Source organism: Elaeis guineensis, chromosome 15, assembly GCF_000442705.2.
Source record: "Elaeis guineensis isolate ETL-2024a chromosome 15, EG11, whole genome shotgun sequence".
NCBI lineage: Eukaryota > Viridiplantae > Streptophyta > Magnoliopsida > Arecales > Arecaceae > Elaeis > Elaeis guineensis.
Window position 1 is genome coordinate 71,841,669 of NC_026007.2, and position 14,886 is coordinate 71,856,554.

The following is a 14,886-nucleotide window of genomic DNA, read 5'->3' on the forward strand; positions in this document are numbered from 1 at the left end:
GGGACCCACTATAATAGAGAGGAGGTAACTACTATATAACTATTCCCATCAAACTCGTACATCGTTAGTCTTTGGTCTTGGAGGTTTGATAGAGCAGAGGTTTATTTGTTTATTTTTTTTCCATGATTAGGTTTCCACAAGGTGTTGGCTTGTGTGATTGAAGTTTCTTTTTCCTTTTCCTTTATAGTGAATTCTAGCATTTTTGGGCACCTATAATAGAAGAGGTAACTACTTCTACAACCATTTCCATCCAGCTCAAACATCTTGGTCTCTGCTCTTGGAGGTTTGATAGAGCCATTGGACCCTGGAAACTTCAGCAGGTGTGCTACATTATTAATTGAAACAACTGAAGAAATTTACAAGGGAGAAAAGGACAAGGACGGGCACTATTATACCAGAGCTACATCACATACCGAGACCTCTATGAACATTGACCTCATATGTCACTAAAATGACCATCATTTCCTGACGTTGATCGAACTTCCGGACCATTAAACGGGTGGCCGTAGGCAGTAGAAGCTGCATGAACACACATCATCTATGCACTCTCCTCTGCCATTGGGCTCTATAGAGCACTCCTGTTCACATCTCTCTGGCTTGCACTTAACTGTTCCAATCGTCTTTTGACACGTGTGCTCCGGAATCCGTGCTGAATTTGGTCCATCCACAAAGAGCTCGGCCTGCTCAACTGCTCGGAGAACGAATAACGATAAAAAAAAAAATGGTCCATGAATGCTACCCCAGGACTATGCAAGAATGAAGAATCTAGAACTAGATTTAGTTTTATGCAACTTTGGAGGTATAATTCTCCATGCATCAAAAACAATCATTAGAACACTATAATGAAAATGGATATGAAGTTTATGAGAACATCATATTTCTCTTGAGAAATGGAGTGGGTATATATTCTGACAAAAATTAAAAAATGAGGCTACTGGTTACCCTGCTTGCCATTCTACTCCAGCGCATTAATTGGCTCATGTTTATATCTTTGGTCAGCCTAGGCTCACTTTCGTAATTAATTATCTTATGTCTAGCTAATAAAATAAATTGGGCTTAGGCTTAATTCCTTTTCCTCTGAAAAGAAATATCTGGATTTAATTGAAGTGAAGTGAGTGTTTAGGAAACAAGGGGATCATGGAGTACCTGAAGAAAGCACAAGCAGGCCGAGGAGAAGAGGCAGCACGCAGCCAAGCTTCATCTTTTCACGATGGAGATGGAGCAGGATCTCTTTGTTGGAATGGGAAGTGAGAGATGCCCTGGAGATTGCTTTCTTAGGGGGTAAAGAATAAAGGTGGTGGCTTTGAGAATATATTCCTTTCTTCCAACGGGAATACTAAAATTATGTGGATGGTTAGCGGAGTTCCAGCGCTTATCTGTGGGTCCGGTTTGAGGCAGGAGCTGGCTCAGCCCATGGACAGCCCTAATGGCCATGGATTCTGAATATGGATAGAAATTTCTTGGAAAAATATTGTGGGAATGGCCGCCTGGAACCTCGTTCGACCCATTGTTTGAGAAGAGAGATGGGAGATGGCAAACCAGCTTACGTAAGTGCTGCTGGCCATGCATTCTATGAAAATGGAAGTTGGAGCGTTGTCAACTTGATGATGCCATGGAATAAACACTAAATTTCTTGCTGATAAGGAGATTACATAAAAATGTTCAACCGCTATTACTGGAAATCCCAATCTGGGGTTTTTTAATAGTGTTACCGCCGCTGTTTATATATATATATATTTGAATAGCTTGTTGCTGTTATTTTAAACCCAGCTTCGGGTTAACCTTTTCTTGGAGTGTTGGTCCGGATTATGGTTGAACCGCCCCCGCTACCAATCCTGAGCCGGCCAAGCTGAAAATAACCGGAATCGCGGCAGGTGTCCGTAACTCTTGCATTCCCTCCTCTCTCCATCTCCTTCTCGGCTCCTCCTCTCTCTCTCTCTCGCTCGCGAACTGCGATGGCGAAGGCCGAGGGATTCCGCCCACCTCTTGAGGCTCGTCCTCCCAACTCTTATTGTTCTCCGGTGTCTCCTCTTCCGCCTCCGAGACATCTTATGCGTTGCATAATATCACATTTTTGCTCGTCCCGTTGGGAGGGGAATCTTCGAGATCCGTTGGGATTTTTTTCTAAAAAGAAAAAAAACTCAGCGGAACAAAGTTTTGACTGAGGTCTGCAAATGGGTCAGGTTGGCCCATGATCTAACCCAATCTAATCCGCATAAATTCGATCTGAGCCATTTTGAACGATCTATGAATCCGGATCAGATTTTAAAATTGAATCTGTTTTATTTTTTGGATAGAATCTAGATTTACTAAATTTTGACCTGACCCAATTCGACCAAATCCATGAAGATTTTTAGATTTATTTGGATTTTGAGATAAATAATCTGATTTAATACGATCCAACCTGAACCTAATACGAGACCTAAATGGTTGAACCCGAACCTATCTCGAGTCTCTCTCTCTCTCAAACTTTTAGACACTCTCTTAAAATAAAAGAACACTTCCTTTTGGGTTCTTCTTTTCAGAAAATTTTGAATCTAGTAGATTTTAGGAAACATCCAAACACCATGGCGGATGTAGGACTAGAATTCAGCAACTTATATCAAATTAATGTCAGAAATCAATTTAATTGCCTTTCTCTGTAGCTTATAATTTCCTTAGGAATAGCACAAGCATCAGATCTTATTGATATACTTATTGATTTTGTTATTCATAATCTAGATCCGAACTGATCCAGATTTACATCTAGATCGAATTCATATTTTATGGATTAGGATTGGATTATAAATAGATCCGATTCGACCTAAATGATCCATTGGATCAAAAAATTTGATCATAAATCTGACATGATCTTTTACTGGACTGAATTTGTGTCCAATATTCAGATATGATCAAGAAATCGGATCAGATTAGAGTCACTCATGATTCAGATTGATCCGACCCATTTGCAGCCCTAGTTTTGACTAAGGTCGTAAAAGAACTTGAAATATGGCTGGGTGGACGCGATATGAATGAGATCTCAGTTTATGTAAGGTAAAAAAAAAATTGAAAAAAACTAGAGATTGTCTAAAACTTTCATGGGTTTTTCATGTATGGAAAATTACATCCTAGAGTTGGAAAATTTACTTCTTTTTCTTTATAGAAAATTATGGAAAGCAGATTTGTGCCCTGGAAAATCACTCCTTGATGCCCGTTAAACTTGTTGAGAACATATTTAATTGGAAAATTAATGGTGACTACAATTCATTGACGGAAGAGCCAATAATGCCTTCCAAGATTTATGCACAATTTTTCAGTGTGAATCCCACTAACAGTATAAAAGTGCCTTAATTGTTAATGTCATCTGTCTGCAAGGCTTCCAAAGCTGTAATAGTGCCAACTGGTGAGACTAAGGGTAAAATGATAACCGATGATATTGAGATAGAAATCTGATAAAAGTGATAACTGACGATATTAAGATAAAGGTGAGCACAAAAACTAGCTTTTTTAATTTTTTTTTAATAAATATTTCATTAGTTGAAAAAAAATAGGAAATAAATAAAATTACGATAGTTGAATCCAGTTATTTTTGGTTCAGTTGGCTCGTGATTGGCAAACTATAATCCTAGGCTTCAGCTCATGGTTATATTCCTGGCAATCCGAATTATGTTTTAGCTTGTGATTAGCAAACTATAATCCTAGGTTTCAGCTCATGGTTATATTCCTGGCAATCGATAAACGAATTATGCTTTGGCTTATAATTAGCAAATTATAATCATAGGCTCCAGCTCATGATGGCAAACTATATGAACTTGTAGCTGCTTGTAGTGGCGAACCATAATTCCACACTTCAGTATATAGCAATGAATTATATGCAAACAAGGCAAACAGAGAAAGCTAAAATGAAGAAAAAATTATCTTCATATTTCTTGATTGAAAAACTAATGAGGAGGTTCCCTTTTTTATACAAATGAAAAGGACTATCTAGAATTCAAAAGAATGATCTAGAATGCTAGCTAAGTTGTACAGATTAAGAAAGGATTCATAGCAAATCTTTTCTTTTCTTGCCAGCTAAAATAAGTAAGTAGATCAGCTGGATAACAAATCTTTGACGCTCTTTTGAGTAAGTAGACCAAGTGGATAACAAATCTTGATTGCCTTTTTCTTGCTAGCTAAAATAAGTAAGTGGATAACAAATCTTCATCCCCCCCTCAAGCTGGAGGCTGGTGAAGATCAACCAGACCAAGCTTGGACAATATGAATGTAAAGGCAGCAGCAGACAAAGATTTAGTGAATACATCTGCCAATTGAAGACGAGATGGAGTGTGAATAGTTTGAAGAAATCCGCTGTTTATATGATCCCGAACAACATGACAATCTATTTCGATATGTTTTGTACGTTTATGGAACGTTGAGTTGTTACTGATGTGAATGGCAGCTTAATTGTCGCAATGCAATGGAATGGGAGTATGGAGGAAAATCTGAAAATCTTAAAGAAGAAATGAAATCCACTTGAGCTCACAAGCTATGCTGGCCATGCTTCTATATTCGGCCTCAGCTGAAGAACGACTCACGGTCGTTTGTTTCTTTGATTTCCATGAGATAAGAGTAGAGCCCAAAAAGATACAAAATTCCGTGATTGATCTACGGCTTGTTGGACATGCTACCCAGTCAGCATCGCAATAAGCTTGAAGCTTGAAGGATGATGCTGCTGGAAAAAATACTCCCTTGGAAGGACATCCTCGTAAGTATTTGAGAACTTGTACAACAGCTTGCCAGTGAGGAATCCTTGGTGATTGAAGGAATTGACTGAGTTGTTGAACAGAATATGTAATGTCTGGTCTAGTCAGACTTAAGTATAATAATTTTTCAACAACTTTTCGGTACTTTTCTGGATCTGGCATTAAATCTCCCATATTTGGTGATAAACGAAGAGCTTTTGCCATGGGAAAAGAGGCATGTTTAGCATTAGAAAGCCCAACGTCTTGTAGCATGTCAAGTATATACTTGCGTTGGCTGATAAACAAACCTTCTGATGATCGAGCAAGCTCAATACCTAAGAAGTATTTAACATATCCCATGTCTTTAATGGTGAACTCAGCATCAAGAAACTTCTTAGTGGAAAAAATAAAATGCTCATTTGTACCGGTGATAAGGACATCGTCAACATAAACAAGAAGAGCTTGAAAATCATCTCCAGAGATTTGATGAATAGACAATGATCAGAAGATGACTGAGTGAAACCGAACTCCTTGAGTTTGCTTGTAAACTGTTTATTCCATTGACGCCCTGCCTGTTTCAACCCATAAAGAGATTTAATAAGCTTACACACCTGGCCATTGCATGCCTTTGTATAATCCTCCAGCGGTATCATATAAAGATCTTCATCAATGAAACCATGAAGGTACGCATTGTTGATATCAATTTGATGAATAGGCCATTGTTTGACTGAAGCAATGGCAAGAAAAATGCGCACCGTAACTATTTTAGCAACCGGCGAAAAACTGTCTATATAATCAATTCCTTCAATCTGGTTATAGCCCTTAGCTACCAGCCGGGCCTTGAATCTATCTACTGTGCCATCCGGCTTGTACTTTATATGATATACCCATTTCAAGCTATGGATCTTTTTCCTGCTAGAAGTTCAGTCAACTACCATGTATTATTGCGCTCGAGGGCATCCAATTCTTGATTCATGGCTTGAACCCACTGGACATCATTCTTAGCTTGATGATAAGAAGATGGTTCCTTGACACTTGATACATTAGCAATAAAAGTAAGATATTCATGATTAAAGGTAGGAGCAGAAATGAAATGGTTATGGGAAAAGATGTACCTGCAGAACCATCTTGATTAGGAGGTAAAACTATTGGTAAAGAATTGTCATGTGTAGTTTGTGCTACAAAATCTTGTAGCCAAGCTGGTTTTGAGACCGTCCTTGTACTTCTACGAAAAGATGCAATAAGAGGTACAATAGGTGGTGTAGGACATGACTCTTGATGAGGTGATGGTGGTGGACACTCAACTGGAACATTGGAAATAGGGATGGAAAAATCATTTTGTGTAGTCACAGGTATGATGGGTACAGAAATTGTGGATGAAGGATATTGACTAGATGATGAAATGGAAGGCTCATGTTTATAAGGAAAAATGGACTCGTGGAAGACTACATCTCTTGACATAAATACTGTGTGTGATTTGATATCATAGACCTTATATGCTTTGTACCCAGATGCATATCCAAGAAACAGACATTTTGTAGCTCGTGGTTCAAATTTTGTTTTGTGTGGCTTGGTGTTGGTGGCAAAACATAAATAACCAAAGACTCTAAGGTGTTTATAATCTGGTAATTTGTGATATAAAACTTCGAAGGGTGTTTTCCAGTTTAAAATCGAGGAAGGTAATCTATTTATTAAGTAGACAGCCGTAAGTATGGCTTCACCCCAAAATTGTTTAGGTAGATAGGAATGAAATAAGAGTGCTCGAGCTACCTGTAACATATGCTTGTGCTTTCTCTCAACCACTTCGTTTTGTTGAGGTGTGTGAGGACAAGATTTTTGGTGAAGGATCCCTCGGTCTTGGAACATAGATTGGCAAGAGGCATTGATGAATTCCGAGCCATTATCCATGCGAATGAATTGCACTTGTTTCTGGAATTGTGTTTCTGTTAAATTCAAAAATATAGTGAGGTGAGATAGGGTTTGGGTTTTATCTCTCATTAGGTAAGCCCAAGTTGTTCTACTAAAGTCATCTACAATGGTTAGAATAAATCTTGCTCCAGTGATTGTATGAATATGATATGGTCCCCATAAGTCTACATGTATCAATTCAAACACAGTTTTACTAGAAATTGTATTGATTGAAAAAGGTAATCGCTGCTGTTTTGACAAAGGACAAACTTCACAAGGTAGAGAATCTTTAATAGAAATATTGATATTTGAGATTTTGAACAATGTAGACTTGGATACATGACCTAAACGTTCATGCCATAGAGCACAAGAGTTTGTGACAGACTGAACATTATTGCAACTTTTATGAAAAACAAACTGTGAAGGAGTGTGTGTGAATGATGAAGAATCAAGCTTGTATAAACCAGCTTGTTCTTTTCCAATAGCAATTATCTCCTTAGTCCAATGGTCCTGCAAAGTACAATGAGAAGGAAAAAAATAAACCATAGTATTAGTAGATTGTAGAAGTTTACTGACTGAAAGAAGATTGTACTTGAAAGAGGGCACATACAACACATCTGTGAGAGTTATTTTCGGATGTAAAGAAATAGTGCCTATACATGTGACATTTTGTTTGGTCCCATCGGGTAAGTATATGGGTGAGGGGTTAGGTGGTTTATGTAATTGAGAAAACATTTGTATATTTGAGCATATGTGGCTGGTTGTACCTGTATCAACTATCCAGTACCAATATTCTCATTACCTTTGCTAAGAAGACACCAATGAGGTTCATTACCTGCAAAGTTCGAATAATTGGCAGTGTTTGGCTCCATGGTCACCTTTCCTTTCATATACTTTGCTATTTCTTGCTGAATTACGGTGGACAGATTAGCGCTCCGATCACTTGGCTGAGATGGAGGATTGAGTGGATCATCATCCATAGGGGTTTCATAAACTCGTGCTGTGTATGCCTGATTCTGTTGATTAGCACATTTTTGCTTCAGCTCCTTGTACCAATCTGGATAGCCGTGTAGTTTAAAACATGTGTCACGCATATGACCTTGTACCTTACAATGGTTACAAAATCGATCCTCCTTTCTAGCAAAGTCATGCTTTTTGTTGCTACTAGAATTCTGACTTTTTTGAATATTAGCCTCTTTTGTACCTTCAACCTTCAATCCTTTAACCATCATTACCCCGGCGTGATCCATCGAATCTGAAGTAGAGAGAACTTCACGCTATTTTTCAACACGAAGCACCATAGAATATGCTTTATTCACGGCGGGTAATGGATCGAGCAGCAAGATCTGGTTGCGGACATGATCGTAGCTATCATTCAAACCCATAAGAAATTGTATCAACCTATCTTCATTCTCAATACTTGCAATAGTTTTTGCAGCCCCACATGTACAGATCGAAAAATTTCTCAAGCAAGATAACTCATCCCAAAGCTTTTTCAGCTTTGTAAAATATACCATCACCGATATATTTTCTTGAGAGAACGAGCTAATTTCTCGTCTAATTTGGTAAAGCAACGGGCATTGCTTTCACCAAATCTTTGTTCAAGTTCATTCCAGAGTTCACATGCAGTAGTTACATAGAGAAATGCCTCTACTAGATCTTTAGAGATAGAGTTCAAAATCCATGACAGCACCATGCTATCGACTCGTTGCCATTTCTCAAACAATGGTGATTCAACATCAGGCATAACACATTTCCAATTTATAAAACCAAGTTTATCCTTAGCCTTGAGTGCGATCTTCATCGATCGACTCCATGACAAGTAATTCAATCCAGTTAAGGGAGCGCTTACCAGGAGCATGCCCAGATGATCAAAATTCGGAAGGTTGTAAGGATCGCCGGTAGGAACTCTGTCGATCTGAACACCGGACTGAGCTTTTCTTCCATGAGTTTTAATCATCACAAAATTTAGAATATTCTAGGCCACAATGATCGTGGCTCTGATACCATGCAAATAAGGCAAACAGAGAAAGCTAAAATGAAGAAAAAATTATCTTCATATTTCTTGATTGAAAAACTAATGAGGAGGTTCCCTTTTTTATACAAATGAAAAGGATTATCTAGAATTCAAAAGAATGATCTAGAATGCTAGCTAAGCTGTACAGATTAAAAAAGGATTCATAGCAAATCTTTCCCTTTTCTTGCCAGCTAAAATAAGTAAGTAGATCAGCTGGATAACAAATCTTTGACGCCCTTTTGAGTAAGTAGACCAAGTGGATAACAAATCTTTGACGCCCTTTTGAGTAAGTAGACCAAGTGGATAACAAATCTTGATTGCCTTTTTCTTGCTAGCTAAAATAAGTAAGTGGATAACAAATCTTCATTATAATATTCATGTTTCAATCCAGATGGCAAATCAAAATATAATAATTTGACTCCTGACTAGTATTCATAATATGACTAGTCCAAATTTTTTTTATCCAACAATCAAATTATTTGATATCATCTATGTCAAATTCAGAATAACCTATATTATATACGAAACAAACGATACTATTGGTATCTAATATATATATATATATATATATATATATCAGTAATCAATCAGCGACCATATTGCAATCGATGCAAAACCAAGATCATTTAATTTAGCTTACAAAAATTCATACATCTACATAGATAATCGTGTGCAAGAATTTTTGGCCCATCCGTTACAAAAATTCAAGTTATAGCTGAGGTATAATCCACTGTAAGTTACTATAATTGTATCGGAAGCTCGGTAATTGGTTTAGCAGTACAAGAGGGAAGGCTGGCTCATACCATGATGGGATGCTATTATGAGATTGTAAGCACTCAGCAAGAAGACTCGGTCTCAATTTTATTCAAAAGCACAATATTAGACTCGGTCTCAATTTTATTCATAAGCACAATATCTTTAGTTCAAATCCCGATTGGTATCTTACCAAAATAAAATCCCAATAGGTAGGAGATTAAATAATTATTCTCAAGATAACAGGGATAACGTTAGCTCAATCGCATTGATAGACGCATGCACATATGTTGTTATTCCCCGGAGGAATTGGGATACAATTTCCAAGTCCATTTTTGTACACTGGATAGCAATCCTGAGCGCACACTTTGGGGTCGCAGTCGCCTTGGGGACCCAGGTAAGCTATACATGACTTAGCATCCACCATTGGCACCATCATCTCCGCTTCAAATATTTGAAAAAAAAAATACAAGTATTAAATAAAAATAAAAGACAAATATTCAAGCATATATTGAAAAACGTTCATAAAAACAAAAATAGACCGCAAAAAGAATTCTGTTGAATGTTTTCTAAGTATAGAATTCTATGGAACTTTGGATAGGAACTCTTAAAAATGATTCAAGTGCTTGTATTTTTTACATTTCAAATGATAGCTATCTAAGAGTTAGCATATCATTTGATTTTGTTATGAGAAAATCTTGAGTACTTATATAGAACTAAGAAACCCAAACGATAATTTCCAACTAGTCTTTTTAAGTGAAGTCTTGGATTGTTGAAAATGATATTAGAACAAATGCAGCCCATAGTTCATGAAGACTAGAGGACACCATAATAAAAGCCTATTTGGATTAATCATAGACTGATCATAATATTTGTGATTAAATTTATGATATTTATGATTGGATTCGAAATGATTTAAATCTTAATGTAGTGAGAACATTAAGGTTTAAAAGGGGGAAATATGTGAAGATCTATAAGGGAGTGCTTTCGAAGATCTTATTTATTTTTCTTTTTCATATCGATTATCCATAGATCAAGGTTAATCTTTTCTCAAAAAAAAAAAAAAAAAAAAAAGAACTTAGCTAGTTCTATGAAAACATCTTGTCATTTGTCTAAAATTGAATTTGGTTGGTAGAAATGGATTAAAAGAGATGGAAGGAAATTAGAAGTACCTGACACAAAGACAAGGAGGATTAGAAGAAAATAGGAAAGCCTGGCCATCTTCTCCTGTGACAAATAGCAACACTATGTTTTTCAAGTTTACCTCTTCTTTGGTGATGAAATAGATTATAAAATTTCATATTTATAATCACTTGATGCATAAATTGTCGTCATGTAACGATAGCCAGGATTCAGTAAATATTGTTTTGCTATTTTTGGATGAGAGATTTACAGAAGGGGATCTTTAAGATTTTTTTTTTTTTTGATTAACTTTTAGGGCATGTTTGGTTGGAAGTAATCTGACATGCTCAGGTACCTAAATTATGAAAGAAAGGAAATTTTTTAAAGCCCATTTTCTTTGGTACATTGTCATTTTTATTTTCTTGTAGAAAGAGAGTAATGTAGATGGGAGTTTCATTGGTAAATATCCATAAATTAAATTTGTAGATATTTAGGAAATTGATCCCAACTTGGGAAATCAAGAGTCTATCTTGGAAAGTAATTTCTTTTTTTGCCAGAATTCCATAAATATTTCTTTGTTATTTTTGAATGAGAGATTTATAGGAGGGGATCTTTAAGATTTCCTCTTTTTTTTTTTTTTGATAAAATTTCAGGGTATTTTGGTTGGAAGTAATCTAGTATTAGAAAATAAATCCCACATCAAATTATCATATTTGATATGAAAGGTGGATGAAAGAGATGGTAAAATAAATGGTTGTTCTCCTATCTAATTTTCTTAGATAAAATATAAAGATATACCACCTGAAGGTAGCATTCGATATTACCGAGTAGAGATAATTTGAATTTATTATTTCTTCAAGCAAATACCCTCACTCATATTATAAGTACCATATTAATTTTATAGAAAATTGCTCAGATACCTAAATTATGAAAGAAAAGAAATTTTTTAAAACTGTGCTAACGTTTGATGAGCATTTAAGAGGAATATAGCAGGGGATGAGGAGGCCGTGATCTAAATTGGAGATACCTTTCAGTAGCCTTGGATGGTTATGAGGTCTCCCATTTTCTTTAGTAAATTTTCATTTTTATTTTCTTCTAGAAAGAGAGTAATGTAGATGGGAGTTTCATTTGTAAATATCCATAAATTAAATTTGTAGATATTTAGGAAATTGATCCCAACTTGGGAAATCAAGGGTCCATGCTTAGAGAGTAGTTTCTCAGTGGGTTTTCTGTGATATTACTGCTGCAAGTGGTGGTGTAGTTTAGTTTGGAAACAGGACCTAGCCCTCCTCTCTGGCTACATGCAGAGGGATAGCTTTGGGGTCATTGCAACACCTGTACCTGGGTTTTCTGTGATATTTCTGCTGCAAGTGGTGGTGTAGTTTAGTTTGGAAACAGGACCCAGTCCTCCTCTCTTGCTACATGCAGAGGGATAGCTTTGGGGTAATTGCAACACCTGTAGCTGTTGTGGCTAGACACATAAAACGCATCCAAATTCTAGCAAGAGGATCTAAAGTGGTTATGATCATAATTAATTGGCAAGAACTTTTGTAGAGATTGCCGGAGGAATGTCATCCGCGAATTCGAAGTGTTGAAGGAACTAAAGCGCATGCGAAGGGAACCCTGTTATACTAGTTGGTTTTGTTTTTCTGATGCAGCTTTTCAATATCAGATTTGCATTTGCCACTGTTGTCAAAGATGCATGTCTAAATTTTGCTAGCCTATTCATCAACTTTAACAATTTAACATATTGCTATTCTAGAGATAAATGATTTATTCTACGGAAGCGCTTCTGATGAGAATTGCAAGAAGAAAAACTTTTCCTCAATGAGCCACTAGATGACCTAAACTATACTTAACCCTTATGATAAACAGGTCAGTGTTAGGGCTGGCAAAATATGACCCGATCCATGTTCGATCTGTCATAAATAGGTTTGGATTTAGGCTAAACGGATTTGGATCATAAACGGATCAATTCGTTTAAATCCTTTAATAATTGGATCAGATTTGAATTTTAGATATCCGACCTGTTTAACCTGTTTAATCCGTTTAATATTCAGATTGGATTGAGTTAGATAACCCATTTAACCTGTTTAACCTATTTCTTATCTATTTAACTCGACCTGTTTAACCTGTTTAATCCATTTAAGACTCGTTTAACCTATTTAAAATCTGTTTAACCTATTTCTGACCCATTTTACCCGATCTGTTTAACCTATTTAACACGTTTAACATGTTTAACTCGTTTAACCTAATTTGACCTATTTAATAAATAGGTTAAACAGGTCGAGTCAAGTTATCTGTTTAATAAATAGGTCGGATTCAGATTTGAATTTTTGACTTATTTAATAAACAGGTCGGATTGACGATTTTCTGATCCGATCCGTATTGACCCGATCCATTTATGACCCAATCCGACCCGATTGCCACCTCTAGTCAGTGTGTTCACCTACATGCAGCTGCACAATGATCAAGTTACACAATGAATGACTTTTTGATGTAAATGTGGCTTTTTGAACTAATTGCTAAGTTTTCAAAAACTTCCACATATTACAGCCTTAATTTTTACTGCTTACCTACAAGTATGCATTGAGGTTCATTGGTTCTGTATGCAAGGACCCTAATGTTGTGTTGATAGGTTTGGATAATGCCTAAATCAACATGTGCTCTTGTATTTGTTTTTATAGTGATGACCTCAACAATGGATCCTGCTTCAATCACTTCATCCACTTTGAATGATTTGCTCACAAATACACATGATACATCTACCTTTCTAACCTCTGGGGATTCGGTTACTGAACTACGAAATATTCGTATGTCTCCTAATGTCACAGATGAACAAACCTCAAGTGGCAGTATCGGTACAAAGTACATGAAGAGTGATAGTGTCTGGCATCAATGTTATATTGATGGAAGGCTAGGTGCTAGGGATGGAAATGCCTCTTTTGTACTTGAGCAGTTAATATCATCAGGAAGAAAATTGAGATTCAGAAAAGATTTTCTTCTGGATCAGGCTTATAGTTTTTATGACAAGCATCGATCTAGCAATGGCATTCATAGTAGTATTCAGCAAGACAATTCTGAATCAAATGGATGCACATTGTCTTCTACTTGGGGCATGATTGGGCTTCCCAGCTTCCCAGGTCACCAAAAGAAAGGGTTGTGAAGGGCAATGCTAGAAATTGCAATCTGCAATTCCCTGATAAACTCCACAGCTTGAACAGTATAATGTGAGATGGATTTGACTTCCAGTCTTGTAGCCGCAACCAACAGGCTGATTATAATGGAAAGGATTGGTATCAAATTTCTACAGTCAGATCTGGCTCAAGATTGCAAATAAAACAAAAGGTGCACTTGATATGCCTAGCTAGTTCTATTGAAGTGCTAAACATAGTCAGGGTTGTTATGTGCCAGATACCATTGTCATATCAAAAGGAAAGCATGTTGGGAGTATACCTGGCAAGGATGTTTTCAATACAGAACAAGTTTGGCTACCACTGAGTGCATGTAAAAAGTGCTCTCAAAGCAGTTCTAATCCTGACTCTACTTTGAGGACCACTTCTAAGGTTGATCCATCTATAGGAGCTAGATTTGATAAAGGTGATAATGGATGCCCACAACCATGAAGTGCACTCATTTGAATCACTACATCTCCACTTCTCTTAGCATTCTGCAAGTTCAGAAAAAAACTGAATCTTTGAGTAGTTGTCAACTTCATGAGAGCAGTGGAAAGTGACCATAATTGTAGCCAGAATGGATTTATCCCAGTATGAAAGTCAGATTGCCACTCAAAGAATGACACAAAGGAGGAAGTAGGCTCATGTCCCATGTCTACATTTCCAGTGAATAATACTTGTGATCCTACAACAAACTCATCTAGTTCAGCTAACTGCTCATCATGTCTCAGCGAGGGAGACTGCAGCAACAATTCCTTAGGTGCTCAACACACAGAATCATCATCAACTTCAGATTCAGAGGATGCTAGCCAACAATCTGATGGCAGAGATATATCCATATGTGATGGAAATAATTTTTTACAGATATCTGGATGAAGCTGCAGAAAGCAATCATAAGACAAATGGATGCAAAACTTTCACCAGGCAGTTACAGTGCTTGCAGCCGATCGAGAACTGTGTAGTGCCAAACCTTTCAAGGTAAAGTTTAGGAAAAGCTGTCCACAGTTCTGACAATGGTAGAATTGGATTTCATGTGACCCCTTTTCGGCAGCACATTTTATCGGTAAAGATTTAGGAGAAAAGATTTATTGCTCTTAAAACGAGTGAAAACGACAAGGAATAACAGAAGTTTTGTGCAAATGATGTCTCCAAAACATCAATCTACATGCAGTATTTCACTAGGCTATAGACAAACAAAAGCAGACAATCA